The sequence below is a fragment of the Procambarus clarkii genome, chromosome 10 (genome assembly GCF_040958095.1).
Source record: "Procambarus clarkii isolate CNS0578487 chromosome 10, FALCON_Pclarkii_2.0, whole genome shotgun sequence".
In the NCBI taxonomy this organism is placed as follows: domain Eukaryota; kingdom Metazoa; phylum Arthropoda; class Malacostraca; order Decapoda; family Cambaridae; genus Procambarus; species Procambarus clarkii.
The window spans coordinates 32516526-32533662 of NC_091159.1; positions in this window are offsets into that span (position 1 = coordinate 32516526).

Sequence of the window (17137 nt, forward strand, 5' to 3'; positions counted from 1 at the left end):
ACAAGGTACGGGCTCCATGCTGGGGCCGCATACTCCAGGATTGGTCTTACATATGTGGTGTACAAGATTCTGAATGATTCCTTACACAGGTTCCTGAACGCTGTTCTGATGTTAGCCAGCCTCGCATATGCCGCAGACGTTATTCTTTTTATGTGGGCTTCAGGAGACAGGTTCGGTGTGATATCAACTCCTAGATCTTTCTCTCTGTTCGTTTCATTAAGTACTTCATCTCCTATTCTGTATCCTGTGTTTGGCCTCCTATTTCCACCACCTAGTTTCATTACTTTGCATTTACTCGGGTTGAACTTCAACAGCCATTTGTTGGACCATTCACTCAGTCTGTCTAGGTCATCTTGTAGCCTCCTACTATCGTCCTCAGTTTCAATCCTCCTCATAATTTTTGTATCATCGGCAAACATTGAGAGAAACGATTCTATACCCTCTGGAAGATCATTTACATATATCAGAAACAGTATAGGTCCAAGGACTGACCCCTGCGGTACTCCACTCGTAACGTCTCGCCAATCTGAGACCTCACCCCTCACACTGACTCGTTGTCTCCTGTTACTTAGGTACTCCTGTATCCAACGGAGTACCTTCCCTTTCACTCCAGCCTGCATCTCCAGTTTTTTCATTAGCCTCTTGTGTGGCACTGTGTCAAAGGCTTTCTGACAATCCAAAAATATGCAGTCTGCCCACTCTTCTCTTTCTTGCCTTATTTTTGTTGCCTGGTCGTAGAATTCAAGTAACCCTGTGAGGCAGGACCTGCCATCCCTGAATCCATGTTGATGCTGTGTTACAAAGTTCTTTCGCTCCAGATGTTCCACTAGCTTTCTTCGCACAATCTTCTCCATCAACTTGCATGGTATGCAGGTTAGGGACACTGGTCTGTAATTCAGTGCTTCCTGTCTATCCCCCTTTCTTGTATATCGGGACTACGTTAGCTGCTTTCCAAATTTCTGGCAGTTCCCCTGTTGCCAGTGATTTGTTATACACCATGGAGAGCGGGAGGCACAGTTCTTCTGCTCCTTCCTTTAGTATCCAAGGGGAGATTCCATCTGGACCTATAGCCTTTGTCACATCCAATTCTAGTAAACACTTCCTTACTTCCCCGCTGGTAATCTCAAACTCTTCCAGTAGTTCCTGGTTAGCTATTCCCTCTCTTATCTCTGGGATTTCTCCTTGCTCTAAGGTGAAGACCTCCTGGAATTTCTTATTCAGTTCCTCACACACTTCCTTGTCGTTTGTAGTGAATCCTTCTGCCCCTAACCTTAATTTCATAACCTGTTCCTTTACTGTTGTTTTTCTCCTGATGTGGCTATGCAGCAATTTAGGCTGAGTCTTTGCCTTACTTGCGATGTCATTTTCGTATTGTCTTTCTGCCTCTCTTCTCATCCTAACATATTCATTCCTGGCATTCTGATATCTTTCTCTGCTCTCCAGTGTCCTGTTATTCCTATAGTTTCTCCATGCCCTTTTACTTTGCTGCTTAGCTAGCCTACATCTCTGATTAAACCATGGGTTTCTCATCTTCATTTCACTGTTTTCCTTTTGGACTGGGACAAACTTGTTTGCTGCATCCTTGCATTTTTGCGTGATGTATTCCATCATATCTTGGGCCGTCTTTTCCCTGAGCTCTGTTTCCCATGCTATATCTGCTAGGCATTTTCTTATCTCCTCATAGTTTCCCTTTCGGTATGCTAACCTTTTGGTTTCGGTATCCCTTCTCGAGTTCAATAACCCTTCTTCAATCAGGTACTCAAACACCAATACACTGTGGTCGCTCATTCCTACTGGGTCCTCAAAACTGATTTCTCTTATGTCAGAGTCGTTCAGGGTGAAAACCAGGTCGAGTCTCGCTGGTTCGTCGTTTCCTCTCATCCTTGTGGGTTCACTGACATGCTGGGTTAAGAAGTTTCTAGTCGCCACCTCCAGTAGTTTGGCTCTCCACGTATCCTCGCCTCCATGCGGTTCCTTGTTCTCCCAATCAATCCAGCCGTGATTGAAGTCCCCCATGATGAGCAGGTGGGATCTATTTCTACAGGCAGAAGAGGCTGCCCTCTCAATTATAGTGTTAACTGCCATGTTGTTGCTTTCGTACTCTTGACTGGGTCTTCTGTCATTTGGTGGATGATTATATATTACTGCTACTACTATCCTTGGTCCTCCCATTGTCATGGTGCCTGCTATGTAGTCTCTGAAACCCTCACAGCCCGGGATAGCCATCTCCTTAAAACTCCATTCCTTTCTCATGAGTAGGGCCACTCCTCCTCCTCCCCTACCTTCCCTCTCTTTCCTTATTATTGTGTACTCCTGGGGAAACACGGCATTCGTTATGATTCCAGAGAGTTTTGTTTCAGTGAGTCCAATTACATCTGGGTTCACTTCTTGTGCTCTTTCCCTTAGTTCACTTGCCTTGCTTGTGATCCCATCTATGTTCGAGTACATTGCCCTGAAACTAACTCTCTTCTGCTTCTCCTCTGGGGAGGACCTGTGGGGTCTGGGGTGAGCGGGAGCTGGGAGGATCTGGTATGGTGAGATTGGTGGAGGAGGAAGGGCTTCTGGGGGTAGGGGGGGAGGGGGAGGGTAGGGGGAGTGGATGAGGGGGAAGGGGGAGGGTAGGGGGAGTGGGTGAGGGGGGGAGGGGAAGGGTAGGGGGAGTGGGTGAGGGGGGGAGGGTTGGGGGGGTGGGTGAGAGGGGGAGGGTTGAGGGGGGTGGGGGGATGGGGGAGAAAGGGGGGTTTGGGGGGGCAATAAAGTGGGGAGGGCTTGGGGGGCGTGGGGGGAAAGGGAAGGCTGAGGTGGTTGAGGAAGAGGGGAGGGTTTTGGGGAGTGGTGGAGAGGGGAAGGCTTAGGTGGGGTGGGGGAGAGTGGGGAGCTTAGGGGGGTGGGGGAGAATGGAGGGCTTGTGGGTGGGAGGGACGGAAGGGCATGTGGGAGAAGGGAGGGCTTGGGGGATGGGGGAGAAGGGAGGTCCTGGGGGGAGGGGGGAGTGGGAGGAGGGGGGTGAGTGGGAGGAGAGGTGTGTGGGGCGAGGGTGCCTTAGGTGGGTACTTAGTGGGGGGGTGACAGGGGTTGGGGCAGGTAGGGTGTCTGTTGGGTGGAATGAGGGGGTGGTGCCGCACTCCCTGTGGCTAATGCACTGTTTGAGGAGGGTTCCCCATTTCCCTCTGGGATTGTAGGGATCCGGGGTGTGGCTCCCTGATTCCTTTCTCTCTCCCTGCGCTCCTTCCTCGCGTCTGCTGCTTGCATTCTCTCTTCCCTTGTCATATCCCTCTGCAAGAATACTCTTTTGAACTTCTCTCCACCTGCTAGACAGCACTTCCTTTCTAATAGTTCCTCTTTCGCGATTTCGCTCATGAAAGCCACCTTTATCATTCGGTCTCTGTCCTTGTTGTACTTTCCAAGCCTGAAAACCTTTTCAACATTTCGCTCAGCTCCCTCCATCCTTACCTCTTTAAGGATCTCTTTAATCATGTTTCCATGTCCATGTGTGTGTGTGTGTGTGTATGTGTGTTTGTGTGTGTGTGTGTGTGTGTGTGTACTCACCTAATTGTGCTTGCGGGGGTTGAGCTCTGGCTCTTTGGTCCCGCCTCTCAACCGTCAATCAACTGGTGTACAGATTCCTGAGCCTATTGGGCTCTATCATATCTACATTTGAAACTGTGAATGGAGTCAGCCTCCACCACATCACTTCCTAATGCATTCCATTTGCTAACTACTCTGACACTGAAAAAGTTCTTTCTAACGTCTCTGTGGCTCATTTGGGTACTCAGCTTCCACCTGTGTCCCCTTGTTCGCGTCCCACCAGTGTTGAAAAGTTCGTCCTTGTTTACCCGGTCGATTCCCCTGAGGATTTTGTAGGTTGTGATCATGTCTCCCCTTACTCTTCTGTCTTCCAGTGTCGTGAGGTGCATTTCCCGCAGCCTTTCCTCATAACTCATGCCTCTTAGTTCTGGGACTAGTCTAGTAGCATACCTTTGGACTTTTTCCAGCTTCGTCTTGTGCTTGACAAGGTACGGGCTCCATGCTGGGGCCGCATACTCCAGGATTGGTCTTACATATGTGGTGTACAAGATTCTGAATGATTCCTTACACAGGTTCCTGAACACCGTTCTGATGTTAGCCAGCCTCGCATATGCCGCAGACGTTATTCTCTTTATGTGGGCTTCAGGAGACAGGTTTGGTGTGATATCAACTCCTAGATCTTTCTCTCTGTCTGTTTCATTAAGTACTTCATCTCCTATTCTGTATCCTGTGCCTGGCCTCCTGTTTCCACTGCCTAGTTTCATTACTTTGCATTTACTCGGGTTGAACTTCAACAGCCATTTGTTGGACCATTCACTCAGTCTATCCAGGTCATCTTGTAGCCTCCTACTATCATCCTCTGTTTCAATCCTCCTCATAATTTTTGCATCGTCGGCAAACATTGAGAGGAACGAATCTATACCCTCTGGGAGATCATTTACATATACCAGAAACAGTATAGGTCCGAGGACTGACCCCTGCGGGACTCCACTTGTGACGTCTCGCCAATCTGAGACTTCACCCCTCACACAGACTCGTTGTCTCCTGTTGCTTAGGTATTCCTCTATCCACCGGAGTACCTTCCCTCTCACTCCAGCCTGCATCTCCAACTTTCGCACTAGCCTCTTGTGTGGCACTGTATCAAAGGCTTTCTGACAATCCAAAAATATGCAGTCTGCCCACCCTTCTCTTTCTTGCCTTATTTTTGTTGCCTGGTCGTAGAATTCAAGTAACCCTGTGAGGCAGGACCTGCCATCCCTGAACCCATGTTGATGCTGTGTTACAAAGTTCCTTCGCTCCAGATGCTCCACTAGTTTTTTTCGCACAATGTGTGTGTGTGTGTGTGTGTGTGTGTGTGTGTGTGTGTGTGTGTGTGTGTGTGTGTGTGTGTATGTATACTCACCTAGTTGTACACACCTAGTTGTGTTTCCCGGGGTTGAGCTCTGGCTCTTTGGTCCCGCCTCTCAACCGTTAATCAACAGGTGTACAGATTCCTGAGCCTATTGGGCTCTATCATATCTACATTTGAAACTGTGTATGGAGTCAGCCTCCACCACATCACTTCCTAATGCATTCCATTTGTCAACCACTCTGACAATAAAAAAGTTCTTTCTAATATCTCTGTGGCTCATTTGGGCACTCAGTTTCCATCTGCGTCCCCTTGTTCGTGTGCCCCTTGTGTTAAATAGCCTGTCATTATCTACCCTATCAATTCCCTTCAGATTCTTGAATGTGGTGATCATGTCCCCCCTAAATCTTCTGTCTTCCAGCGAAGTGATGTTTAATTCCCGTAGTCTCTCCTCGTAGCTCATACCTCTCAGCTCGGGTACTAGTCTGGTGGCAAACCTTTGAAACTTTTCCAGTTTAGTCTTATCCTTGACTAGATATGGACTCCATGCTGGGGCTGCATACTCCAGGATTGGCCTGACATATGTGGTATACAAAGCTCTGAATGATTCTTTACACAAGTTTCTGAATGCCGTTCGTATGTTGGCCAGCCTGGCATATGCCGCTGATGTTATTCTCTTGATATGTGCTGCAGGACACAGGTCTGGCGTGATATCAACCCCCAAGACTTGTTCTTTCTCTGACTCCTGAAGAATTTCCTCTCCCAGATGATACCTTGTATTTGGCCTCCTGCTCCCTACATCTACCTTCATTACAATACATTTTGTTGGGTTAAACTCTGACAACCATTTGTTCGACCATTCCTTCAGCTTGTCTAGATCGTCTTGAAGCCTCAAACAGTCCTCTTCTGTCTTAATCTTTCTCATAATTTTGGCGTCGTCCGCAAACATTGAGAGAAATGAATCGATACCCTCCGGGAGATCATTTACATATATCAGAAACAAGATAGGACCGAGTACAGAGCCCTGTGGGACTCCACTGGTGACTTCACGCCAATCGGAGGCCTCACTCCTCACCGTAACTCTCTGCTTCCTATTGCTTAGGTATTCCCTTATCCACTGGAGCACCTTACCAGTTACACCTGCCTGTCTCTCCAGCTTATGTACCAGCTTCATATGCGGTACTGTGTCAAAGGCTTTCCGACAATCCAAGAAAATGCAGTCCGCCCAGCCCTCTCTTTCTTGCTTAATCTTTGTCACCTGGTCGTAGAATTCTATTAAGCCAGTCAGGCAAGATTTACCTTCCCTGAAGCCATGTTGGCGATTTGTCACGAAGTCCCTTCTCTCCAGATGTGTTACCAGTTTTTTTCTCACGATCATCTCCATCACCTTGCATGGTATACAAGTCAAGGACACTGGCCTGTAGTTCAGTGCCTCTTGCCTGTCGCCCTTTTTGTATATTGGGACCACATTTGCCGTCTTCCATATTTCTGGAAGGTCTCCTGTCTCCAGTGACATTACGAACTCATTCCTGGTTCTCTGGTATCTCTCTCTGCTTTCTGGTGTTCTGTTATTCCGGAAGTTAATCCATGCCCTTTTGTTCAGTTTCTTCGCTTCCATGGAGAGTGGCCATCAAAGTGCCTCTGCACACTCTTTCAGTACCCATGGTGAGATCCCGTCTGGACCAACAGCCTTTCTAACATCCAGATCCAGCAGGTGTCTCTTGACCTCCTCTCTCGTAATTTCGAACTCTTCCAAGGCCGCTTGGTTTTCCTCCCTTTCTCCTAGCACAGTGACCTCACCTTGTTCTATTGTGAAGACCTCCTTGAACCTCTTATTGAGTTCTTCACACACCTCTTTGTCATTCTCTGTATACCTGTCCTCGCCTGTTCTAAGTTTCAATACCTGTTCTTTCACTGTTGTTTTCCTTCTGATGTGACTGTGGAGTAGTATCATTTTCAAACTTTTCTCTGCTTCTCTTCTCTCCCTCACGAACTCATTCCTAGTTCTCTGGTATCTCTCTCTGCTTTCTGGTGTTCTGTTATTCCGGAAGTTCCTCCACGCCCTTTTGTTCAGTTTCTTCGCTTCCATACATGCCCTATTATACCATGGATTCTTCAGTTGCTTCTCGGATTTTTCCCTTTGGGCCGGGATGAACCTGTTTACTGCCTCCTGACACTTTTGGGTAACATAGTCCATCATACCTTGTACAGACTTATGACATTCTGGCGCAACTTTAATGTACCTATAATGTGAATTTTCAACCATTTTTATGTCAAATTAGATAATACGATGCCTTATAATTGGACTTCATGCTAACTCAGTTGTCAGGTGAGTGTGTGAGTGCGTGTGTGTGTGTGTGTGTGTGTGTGTGTGTGTGTGTACTCACCTATTTGTGCTTGCGGGGGTTGAGCTTTGGCTCTTTGGTTCTTTGGTTCTTTGGCTCTTTGGCTCTTTGTGTGTGTGTGTGTGTGTGTGTGTGTGTGTGTGTGTGTGTGTGTGTGTGTGTGTGTGTGTGTGTGTGTGTGTGTGTGTGTGTGTGTGTGTGTGTGTGTGTGTGTGTGTGTGTGTGTGTGTGTGTGTGTGTGTGCGTGTGTGTGCGCGCGCGCGCAAGAGTTCACAGAACACGTGACTCCAAAATACAAGAAAACTATGATGAAATTGGAAAATAGTTGAAGCACTTTTTACCCGCCCGGACCTCTCGAGAAACTAAATAATAAACAAACCAAGATAAAGACCGAACGAGGACATCAATACACATCCCATGATAATTAATAATCAAACACAGCTAACAAACAGCAAAATAAAAAACACGATGTAAAGCACCAAAAATTAAGGTGTACCAAGATGAAGAAACAATTGCAAAATCCTTCACCACAAGAACAAATCCTCAAGGGCCGTGACGAGGGTTCGAACCTTCGTCCGAGAGAATCACGAAACCTCCCCACAAACATATACGTATCAATGATAAACAGCGAAGAGACTGCTACTTTAGTTTGTAACGACAGTCACACAAACAACCATACGGTGAGTGACCTGACACGTGGGAAACTTAGATAAATGTTTAAACCTAACTAAAACGAAATATCTTATATCTGAAATTAATTAAAGTAGGAGAATAAATTAGTGCCAAATTTATAAAATGACAGTATTTATAACATAAATTTAAATATACACAATGCGAGATATGACCAGTTGACAAAATTTCAAGAAAACGAAATGCGTATAGAAATTGTGGAACATTTTGGTCTTCCCCAGAAGTTTTACTATATGTTAATCTCAAGAACGATCTCGTTAACCAAGAAATGATCAATTTTAATTAAAGAGCCCAGAGTTTATATTGAGGGCATTAGCACTATAATTTTGCTTCATTTAATTATGTTTCTATTGATAAACAGTCAGCTGAAAGGTATAATCAAAGGTATAATTATCCAGTCAGCCGGATGATTACAATTATGAAGATGAATCTCAGCATGATATGAGCCATGAGAAAACCCCATTTCTACATATATTAGGTGATCGAAACGCAAAGATGCCAACATAGAAGACACTGCTCAACATGCCACGCCCATTACACCTGATTGATCTTTGTATGTGCTTCGTATTCTATTTTCGCATTAGTCTTCACACTGTACGCCTTACTCTTCTCTCCTTTAAGCCTTACTCTTCACCTATTTGTATTTGACTGCACCTGACCTCCCTAATAGTATCAATCCAATATGCCCTGTACTGTCCCATCACTTGAGAATGAACCATGTAGGTTCGAAACATTGTGTAAAGTTATAATAAGTGTAATACACTCACCAGTTATTTATTTATTTTACTTCGCCCAGAACGAAGATGACTTTTGGATAAATCCTCTTCTGATTAAACAAAGATGCAAGAGCACTAGTCAGAGGGATAGAACCCTAAACAAAAAAATAATCATTACAGAATATGCAAATCATATATATATATATATATATATATATATATATATATATATATATATATATATATATATATATATATATATATATATATATATATATATAGATATGTATATATATATGATTATAAGAACAAATTTACAAGGGCCTTGACGAGGATTCGAACCTCGTCATTCATTTGATGCATTACGCTATTGTGGATCTCTGTGTGTAATGAAGTAAGGGCGAAGAGGGAGAACGGCCTATTGACATAGCTCTAGTGCATAGGAGGAATTGTGTAAAACCCTGGTTTGTGTCTCTGAGAGTCTGCAGGATCCAAGAAAGTTCAGTAGAACTTCTGGTTTCAATTCTTTTGACCATGTCATAGCTCAGTCGATAAAGGCAGCGTCTGGGATACTCTCGGACATAGGTCCGAATCGTCGTCACGGCCCTTGCGGATTTGTTCATTTGATGCATCACGCTATTGTGATTTATGTGTGAATATATTTATATATAGAACTCTAAACGACTTGACCAGGATTCGAACCCATGACGTCTAGGATCACTCCAACGTACACAGTACCATGACTATCGCACCATTGATCGTCTATACGGATTGATGCTTATTAACTAAGCTCCACGACTGATGGGTTCGAATCTGGAGTTCGAATCATAGTTGGTAAAATTTAGACTTTTTATATTTTTTCTAATGGAAAAAACACATTAAAAATAAGAAACTGCTGAACGTGTTATCGGCCAGTCCAGACCTTCCTCAGTGGAAGAATGAGCAGAACATTCTTGCTTTGATGAAGATCTCAACTGGTCGAAAACGCGTTCAGCAACCTCTCATTTTTCAATTTGCTTTTTCTACATACCTTGATCTGTGTTTGTATTTTCGTGATCGTTTTTCATATGTAAATAAAGTAAACTTAGTTGATATTTCCAACATAATACGTAACGTATTCCAAGTTAAACCAAAATTTTACATTTATATGTCGTGGGATGCAATAACAATTATTGTTAATTGTAATTTTTGGTAATTGTCACTTTAAGCGGAAACTCTTCCACAGTACCTGTGCTTGTGTCCTCTTCCTGCATTTGCTACTGTCTGAACTATTTCTTTACCAGTACCGTAACTTATACTTACGCACAAAAAAATCAAATTAACATGTATCAAGGAGAAAATCCGTGGGAGACATGAGGAGGATTCTAACCTATGATCTGAGTGCTCCCAAGCAACGCCTTAGATCACTACACCATGGCATGGTAAACAAAATTGCAACCTGGAATTCAGCGGAATTATCTAGAGTTTATGAAACTTCCACTGAAGTCTAGCCAGGGTTTTACACAATTCTCCCCATGAACTCTGGCTTGTATTCAAGGCATTCTACCTCCTACGCTTCTCTTCAAACAAACAAATCCTACAACATTCAGTTCGGATGCAGTGCACTGTCGAGGTGTAGTGATCTAATACGTTACAAATGCGTAATACCTAGAGCATAAGTTCGAATCCTTTTCATGGTTCTACCTATTTTCTCATCAGTAATTGTGTTTGTACTATTTTCTGCTTCTGTACACGAAAGATATTTTTAACAAATTACTGCTTCAGAATCCTACACTAAGAAACCTTGAATACAAATGTTTCCGTTCACAAGGCTCAACCAGCAAGCAAAAACAACGCCAACATGGCTTCGTGTTGTGACGTTTGACTGCCAAACGCTCATATATTAGTTAAATGATGCCACATTGGCCTCTAACTACAGCCAATTTGCTACCATCTGAAATGGTTTGACAGACGCCGCACATGTGAGTGCACGTTATTATAATTATTCACTAACCGTATTCCTCCAGTTGAGATTCATTCATTTTGAAGGACTGAAATAAATGGGAGGAAGTGGAGACGTTGGAAACTGATTTCGTCTCGCGAACCGTCAATGGGAAAGAATTAAGGGATAGGAATGAGGATTTTTACCTTCATAATTTTTAATCAAGTGCTTGTCTGCCTGACTTCAAATCTGTTAATTTTTTTCATGAAAGTGTATTCACCTAGGTGTACTCAGTGTAGAAGTACTTGCACAGTAAAATATCTACTTTCCCGGCCCGGACGTTCCAACCTTTATTTAGATAAATAAATTTTACTTTATTATCTCATGTGCCTCACTGCGTTATCTTTTACAGTTCCACATTGAGCTTGTTTACATAATCTGTTCTTGTAGCCAGTTTCAGGTGCTCGCAATCTATACATTGAAGGCGTGTTTCTTGTGTAATGTGTATCCTGTGAGTGGATATATTTGCGTAGTTGGGTTCCATATGAGTGAACGTGTGTGTGTGTGTGTGTGTTGAGTGGTATTTTGTTGGTGTGTAGGCGATCATATAGATCATATATGTATGTGTTTATCTGTGAATCTGCTTCTGTTGAAGATTGTTTGAATTTGCATTTTGTTACGTGTTTAAATGTGGGTGTTTGTACGATGTGTGACTCTGATTTCGTATGAGCATGAGAATGTTTAATGGGAATGTAATACAATTATTTGATCGTCATGAATATAATGTAATGAGAAACTTTAGTTGTTAATATTAAGAGCACAGAGTTCTTTACATAACAGTTTATTTGAATCACTCGGGAAGCGACAGGGAAACATAAGGCGTCCAAAAGTATATTGGAAATGTGATCAGTGCAGGTATTGTACACAATAAGTAAGAAACTACCGATCGGCCGAACGGACAGCACGCTGGACTTGCGATCCTGTGGTAATGGGTTCGATCCCAGGCGCCGGCGAGAAACAATGGGCAGAGTTTCTTTCACCCTATGCCCCTGTTACCTAGCAGTAAAATAGGTACCTGGGTGTTAGTCAGCTGTCATGGGCTGCCTCCTGGGGGTGGAGGCCTGGTCGAGGACCGGGCCGCGGGGACACTTAAAAGCCCCGAAATCATGTCAAGATAACCTCAAGATAACTACACAGTCAGGCTCCAATTATTCATAAAAGAAGTTGGATAACACGACACATTTGATCTGATAAATCTGAACAATAATACATCTTATATGGAACTAATGTATGGAGATCAATTACAGCATACAGAGAGTACAGAATGAATAATCAAATCGGATGAAGCTCACAGTCTGCTAACAGGAGGGATAAGTCCTGTTAGGATAATGTACTGGAGCGTTAACTATATGGAAGTGGGTGAGTTCCTGGCTGGAATATTTTACTCGCATATGTAGGACCGCAAACAAGCTAATTCCAGGACAAGAAACGAAGACAAATTGCAAGAACAACGTATTGCTTAGCCAACCAGGTGAACAAGTGATAGATAGGTATGTGGCGGCATGAAGAACACCAGGGAAAGAAAATTAAAGAAATCCACAAACTGAACAAAAGAACTCAAATTTTATCACAGCCACATCAAAAATAAATTGTTGTTATAGAACCTGGTGACCAGCTTGAAAAAGAACGGCAAAATACTTATGAATAATGATAGGGAGCTGGGAGATGGTATTCTGAATCAAGTGGTATTGAAGCATATAGTTGTGGAGGAAAACGTGGCAATGAAACATTTATAAAAGCTGGATATGGTTAAGGTCAGTGAGTTAGACAAGATATCGTCAGCGGCAATGGATGAATGAGCTAACAGTCTGATCAAGCCACCATAAAATAATGTAACACAATGCAGGAAGCAGCGAACATAATGCTCAGCTGAATGACAGCCAATGTTGTGCCAAATATAACTATAAAAATCTGAGAGGAAGCCTGAAACTTCTCCAAAAAGTCCTGACATTCATACAGCATCCTTGAAATGCATAGGCTGAAAAGAATCGAAATACAGAAATAGCCAGAATGAGGGGACAAAAGGGAGGGCCAAGATGAGGGGACCCAAGGGATGGTACCAGGAAGAGGGGGGACCAAAAGGATGGAGCCGAGAAGAAGGAACCAGAGAGGCGGAGCCAGAACGAGAGGACACGGCCGGTGGGGCCGGAACGAAGGAATAATTGGAGCAGAGTAAGGAAGAGGAGACACAAGGGAAAGAACCACGATGAGGGGACAGAGGGGCGGGGAAGGGGATAAAGGAGCACAAAGGGTGGCCCCAGGACGAAGGGAAACAGCGGAATCTGAGCAGCCAATTGAATCAAAGAGACATAAGAAAGAATTTCTTCAGTGTGACTTTGGTGAGTGAGGGGAAGACCCTAGGAGCAGAGGCAGTGAAAATACGCTTTAACTCTAGGTGTTATGTCGATTAAAACCAAAGACACAAGGTAGTTACTGCTCGTACAGACACACACACATATGCAGGGACTGAAATGATTTAAAATTAGTTTCCTTTCACCGTTTGCCTCCGTTCATTTTTTAAGTAAATAGGTACCTGAGTTAGACAGCTGTTATAGGCTGCATCCTCGGGATGTTGGTGGGTGTGGGGAGGGAGGGGGCGGAATATATAGACGAAATAAGCAAAAACAGGTTAAAACCCAGTACATTAGACGCTTGAAAGGCGAGGTCCAAGAGCTAAGAGCTCGATCCTACAGGTACAAATGGTAAATATGCCCACACACACACCTGGTAGCCTGGGGGGCCTAGTAGCCTAATGGATAGCGCGCAGGACTCTTCTGTAATTCTGTGGCGCGGGTTCGATTCCCGCACCAGGCAGAAACAAATGGGCAAAGCTTCTTTCACCCTGAATGCCCCTGTTACCTAGCAGTAAATAGGTACCTGGGAGTTAGTCAGCTGTCACTAGCAGCTTCCTGGGGTGTGTGTGTGTGTGGTGTAGAAAAAAAAGTAGTTAGTAAACAGTTGATTGACAGTTGAGAAACGGGCCGAAAGAGCAAAACTCAACCCCCGCAAACACAACTATGTGAATACACACACACACACACACACACCCCTGGGAGTTGATATCACGCCAGACCAGTCCCCTGAAGCTCATATCAAGAGGATAACATCAGCGGCATATTCCAGGTTGGCTAACATAAGAACGGCCTTTAGAAACTTGTGTAAGGAATCTTTCAGAACTTTGTATACCACATATGTCAGACCAATCCTGGTGTATGCGGATCCAGCATTGAGTCCATATCTAGTCAAGCATAAAACTAAACTGAAAAAGGTTCAAAGGTTTGCCACCAGACTAGTACCTGAACTGAGGGGTATGAGCTACGAGGAGAGACTGCTGGAATTAAACACCACGTCACTGGGAGACAGAAGAGTTAGAGGGGACATGATCACGACATACAAGATTCTCAGAGGAATTGATAGGGTAGATAAAGTCAGATTATTTAAAACAAGGGGCACACGCACTTGGGGACACAGGTGGAAATTGAGTGCCCAAATGAGCCATATAGACGTTAGAAAGAATTTTTCAATGTCAATGTAGTAGACAAATGGAATGCATTAGGAAGTGATGTGGTGGAGGCTGACTCCATACACAGCTTCAAGTGTAGATAGGATAGAGCCCAGTAGACTAAGGAACCTGTACATTAGTTGATTGACAGTTGAAAGGCGGGACCAAAGAGCCAGAGCTCAACCCCCGCAAGCACAACTATGTAAGTACAACTAGGTAAGTACAATAAGAAACATGTACACCACTTGAAGGACAATTGAGAGGCGGGAACAAACAGCCGGAGCTCAACTCTTTCAAGTACAATTAGGTGAGTACATACACAATAACATTTGGTAATATATGAAAAAGGCAAATCAGGACAACGCCGAAAAAAAATACAAATGTGTTTCACTCTAAATGTGGAGCTGGTGATCTGAACTTGTCCAAATCAGCTTTCAGAAGCCTGAACGCAACCGAACTCTAGCAAGCGCACGTAACCATGTCCCTGACTAGATCTCAGACCGGAAAAATCCCTGACTTTTCTCAAGAAGTTTCAGCAACTATTATTAGGACACCAGGCTGGATATTCGGAAGTAATATCAGGCGAGGCTTAGGACATTTGTAAACTAGGATTTTTTGCATGTGTGTTCGTGTGTTTCTACTTTACAGAGTTGCTACTCTTGTTTTAATAAACGCGTGGGGACTATTATGAACTAAGATGATAACTGGTTGTTCCGTTCCTCAAATGAGTGTGTGAGAGAGAGAGAGAGAGAGAGAGAGAGAGAGAGAGAGAGAGAGAGAGAGAGAGAGAGAGAGAGAGAGAGAGAGAGAGAGAGAGAGAGAGAGAGAGAGAGAGACGTATCAGAAGGGGCAATGGAAGGGGAATGGAGTGGTGCTGCTACCCTCAATACTAACCCCAAAATTACCTTTATTTCATTCACGTCTCACAGGCCCTCCTTGGAAAGGTAGTCGGGACGTGAGCTGAGACTCAAGTCAGACATTGGTCGACGCTAACTACAGCCGGCCAATCCGAACCCAGACTATTCCGTTGAGTAAAATCGGAGTCGTAAGTGCCTCTGGCTGAGAGAGGCACTTGGGACGGGTTGAGTACATGAGACATGGGGACAGCATGAGTACACGAGACATGTGACGGTGTGAGTATTTGAGACATGGGATAGCATGAGCATATTAGACATGGGGCAACTTGAGTACATGAAACATGGATCATCATGAGTACATGAGACAGGACAGTATGAGTACATGAAACATAAGAAAGCATCGGTATATAATACATATGACGTCACCTTACATAAGGTTCCTCTAAATGAAAACTTGTTTAGAAAATACAAAGAATAGTAGAGGAAAACTTAAGCAAACGAAAAACGCTAGAAATATGGAAAATAATTATATATTATTATAGTATAATTCTAGGCTGCTCAGGGGATGTAGTAGGAGGATGCTAAGTAGAGTAAACCCAATATTAAAGACGTGGAAGGTAAGCACTCAAAGACTGGAAACATGTAATATCAAGAGTTCTCACAACACATAGCTCTAAAAGTCCTCAAGAAATATGGAGAGAAGTAAACAAAACAACTGGAAGTAGAAACACATTCATATCACCCCCCAGACCCCGAGAAGGTTGACAATGTTTTACTAAACAAATAGGACCGAACTTCCAGTATTGAGAACTTATCTGAAAATCAAAGAAAATCTTTATAAACTGTTAGGAATTAATAACTTCTTCTGTTTTTAATCACTTGATCATTGTCGTGTAGAGAAGTGACATGCCACGGATTTCTTGTTCTTGTTAAATGTGGTAAATCATCGACTCACTTAGAGGATGGCAAACATATGACATTCTTAATTTTTGTCAGGTGTTAAAATTCGTTCCTTGTAAGAATTGGATACCGTGAGCTATAGGGAGGGAAAGTTACCAAGAAAATGGAAGTGGTATGTAATTATTACTGTACCCAGTCACACAGAGGCTAGAGTACGGTACAGTTATTATCCTGCTTTTGTAAAATGATAAAAAATCTTGTTGGACGGGTTGTTCTACCCTGTGGGAAGGGAACTATTAGGGGAAAGTGCCAAGCCATTAGACTATATAACACTGGGATGGGGTCAGGATAAGGATTTGGGATGGGACGGGGGAACGAGAGATAACATGACCAGTAAAATCTTTAGTTTTATTAAGGGGAGAAGAACTGTTGATTGTGTCACAGAGTGCCTGTTGATCAGCAAGGTTTATTCAATCATCACTGGTACCACCTTCAACTTCCATCACTACCACCACCACTGTCCCTATCATCTCAACCACCACTACTATCTTCACTACCATCATAATCACCACTATCATCATCACCATCCCACTCATCACTACAACCACCATCAACCCGATCATCACCACAACCACCACCATTATTACAACTCTACCTACCACCACTCGCCTACATATTCATGATCCCACAATTCCTGTGAACTTAGACAAAAATTTCTCAAGACTCCCTCGTAACCTAGTCGACTTCCTAAGTAAAAAACCTCAAGAACTTTGCAGATATCGTAACTTCCACTTATGATCGTGTTCAGAGACTTCTGGCTTCTCAGAATACACGCAAGTCGTCAGTGCTCCCAAGATTGTGTCTAAAGCAGATTGTCATATACACAGCGGTACATGGGAGAATATGTGAGTATATGAGAGTATACGTCAGTACACTGATGTACATGGGAATAGATGAAAGCTCGTGAGGGCAAAACCAGACTTCGTTATCTGTTAGGAAATTAGAGACACAATTTCCACTACTACCAACACCGCTTACTAACTTTAGTGTGAAGAAATCACTGTAAAAAAAATGAAATGCTCCCATTCTACACTTCTTCCGTCTAATAAATCCGGGTGGAAATCTACTTGGTAAGTAGCGACGTTGTGTGACAACAGACATGGAAATTTGACAGAAATATGAAAAAAGTGCTCCAAGCAAGTATGGCTATGGAGAGCGTGAAAGGGATATAAGGGTATGGAGCTTGTATATGAGGACAAAGAACTGGGAT